Here is a 3,080-nt window from a genome sequence, read left to right on the forward strand (position 1 = left end):
AACAGTGGAATGAAACTTCTTGGCAGATTAAAACTGTGTGCCGGACCGAGACTCGAACTCGGAACGTTTGCCTTTCGCGGGCAAGTGCTCTACCAACTGAGCTACCCAAGCACGACTCACGCCCCCTCCTCACAGCTTTACTTCCGCCAGTACCTCGCCTCCTACCTTCCAAACTTTACAGAAGCTCTCCTGCGAAGCTTGCAGAACTAGCACTCCTGAAAGAAAGGATATTGCGGAGACATGGCTTAGCCACAGCCTGGGGGATGTTTCCAAAATGAGATTTTCACTCTGCAGCAGAGTGTGCGCTGATATGAAACTTCCTGGCAGATTAAAACTGTGTGCCGGACCGAAACTCAAACTCGGGACCTTTGCATTTCGCGGGCAAGTGCTCTACCAACTGAGCTACCCAAGCACGACTCACGCCCCCTCCTCACAGCTTTACTTCTGCCAGTACCTCGTCTCCTACCTTCCAAACTTTACAGATGCCCTCCTGCGTGAGGACGAGGCGTGAATCGTGCTTGGATAGCTCAGTTGGTAGAGCACTTGCCCGCGAAAGGCAAAGGTCCCGAGTTCGAGTCTCGGTCCGGCACACAGTTTTAATCTGCCAGGAAGTTTCATATCAGCGCACACTCCGCTGCAGAGTGAAAATCTCATTCTGGAAACAGTGGAATGTTGGGAGAGTCTACTTGAAGGGAAGTAACCCATGCAGGCGAACAATCATACGGTACGTGCGGTTAACAATCACACGGCACTGCGGAGAGACTTTTTCAACACCTCGTATTTGTGCGATCCGTGTACATGTCTGTTGTGCACGAAAAGAACTGGAACGTGCAGAAAGCAGTCTGAAAGCCACGGAGAGAAGCACGGGACTCAGCGAGAGATGCGGCTCTGTTCCCAAAAAAATATTCCGGTGGCGGCCATCGGAAGTCCTTTCCTGTAGCTGTTTGGGAGATAGCGTAGGCGGTGTTACCTCCCGGCTGTTCTCACGACAGTCTCTTTTATTTACCATTCTGGAGCGTGAGAGGTGTGTGGAGCGACGAAGCAGCCGGTCTCACTTCCGTGTCACAGCGCGCGTCTCTGCTTGGATGCAGGCTTTCACTCGAAGGATCGTTCTCTGCTTTTCATTTTAAACCTTGTTGTGAGAAGCGCGCTAACAAATTCTATAAGCAGCTGAGTTAATAGAATGTGTCAGTAAAATATAACTGATCATAGAAGACTAAAACAGAGGTTTTCTATCTTTGAATTTTTTTACTATAAGTAGCTGCAGATTCTTGCATCGTTGTTGTCTGTTTAAAGCTTTGCCGAAACGAGCCTCGAACACAGAGCCCTGAACATTGTGAGGAATGTTCTTATACGAATACTCTCCTTAGTGCCTGTCCCAAGCTTGGATCTGACATTGCTTCTGACTAACAATTCCAGATATCAGAATTCAAAGCTGTGACTCCTAAATTTAATACACGCGACATAACTTTTCCCGGCTGGTCCCGGCGGAGGTTCGAGTCCTCCCTCGGGCGTGGGTGTGTGTGTTTGTCCTTAGGATAATTTAGGTTAAGTAGTGTGTAAGCTTAGGGACTGATGACCTTAGCAGTTAAGTACCATGAGATCTCACACGTTTGACATTTTTGACCTGATTTCCGTAATACAGAATAATATCTTTTTGCTTTGTTACGCAAATGAAAAACATTTAACTTTTAATGTGTTGTAAGTAGGCTGTGTATGTAGGTTTTTTTATTGGTAACGCGACGTAACGCTCTCTATGAAATGCAATGACTGTGCTGTGTCCATTCTGTGGCTGGTTTGCATTGTTGTTGGCTATTGTAGTGTTGGGCAGCTGGATGTTAACAGCGAGTAGCGTTGCGCAGTTGGAGGTGGGCCGCCAGCAGTGGTGGATGTGGGGAGAGAGATGGCGGAGTTTTGAGAGCGGATGATCTGGTCATGTGTCCATCAGAGACGGCAAATTTGTAAGACTGGATGTCATGAACTGCTATATATTATGACCTTTGAACACTATTAAGGTAAATACATTGTTTGTTTTCTATCAAAATCTTTCATTTGCTAACTGTGCCTATCAGTAGTTAGTGCCTTCAGTAGTTTGAATCTTTTATTTAGCTGGCAGTAGTGGCGTTCGCTGTATTGCAGTAGTTCGAGTAACCAAGATTTTTGTGAGGTAAGTGATTTGTGAAAGGTATAGGTTAATGTTAGTCAGGGCCATTCTTTTGTAGGGATTTTTGAAAGTCTGATTGCGTTGCGCTGAAAATATTGTGTGTCAGTTTAGTGTTGATCAAAATAGGTAAAGAGCGAAATGTCTGAGTACGTTCAAATAACGTAAGGGGTTAACCAGCACTGTAATTCATTAATTTTTATAAGGGGATGTTACAGTGTGACGAAAGTATTGAGTCAGTGTAGAATATTAGCAAAATTACCTATTTTACCAGTTGGTTTCCTTAATAATAATGATTGTCGGATAAGTTTTATAAGTGGCACTTTATAATAAATTTCTACCAGCAGTGATTGAAAGAATTCGTGCAGAAATCAACCTTGAATCAAATATAAGCCTTTTTGCCCATCAATAATAGGATATTTGGCTTCATGGTTGATATTATATCTGGAGTTACGAACGACGGCGCTCGAGTTTAGGCTTGTTCTGCGCACCTACGTCACGCAAACTTCGACAGCCAAGGAGGGTTCAGCAGTATTCTAAGCGCTCTGCTGTGAATGCCGCAGCTAATGCGAGAATTAAACGTGATCATAACGAGTTGTTTAGAGAATTTCTGTCCATTTCTTGCCAGTTCTCATCGATGGTGGTGGTGGTAAATGATAAATTCTGCATAATTAAGCGAGAGACAAACGTTATGTGATCAAAAGTATTCGGACACCTGGCTGAAAATGAGTTACAAGTCCGTGGCGCCCTCCATCGGTAATGCTGGAACTCAATATGGTGTTGCCCACCCTTAGCTTTGATGACAGCTTCCACTCTCGCAGGTACTAGAAGGTTTCTTGGGGAATGGCAGCCCATTCTTCACGGAGTGATGCACTGAGGAGAGGTATCGATGTCCGTTGGTGAAGCCTGACACGAATTC

The 3,080-nt window shown here is 45.0% G+C and overlaps 1 non-coding gene across 1 annotated transcript; it reads left to right on the forward strand.

The window, feature by feature from the left end:
* Positions 1-515: 515 nt before the first annotated feature.
* Positions 516-590, forward strand: Trnas-cga (transfer RNA serine (anticodon CGA)). The gene has a single exon. It is a non-coding gene; the product is annotated as a tRNA-Ser (tRNA).
* Positions 591-3,080: the final 2,490 nt, after the last annotated feature.

Source organism: Schistocerca cancellata, chromosome 2, assembly GCF_023864275.1.
Source record: "Schistocerca cancellata isolate TAMUIC-IGC-003103 chromosome 2, iqSchCanc2.1, whole genome shotgun sequence".
NCBI classification, from domain to species: Eukaryota; Metazoa; Arthropoda; class Insecta; order Orthoptera; family Acrididae; genus Schistocerca; species Schistocerca cancellata.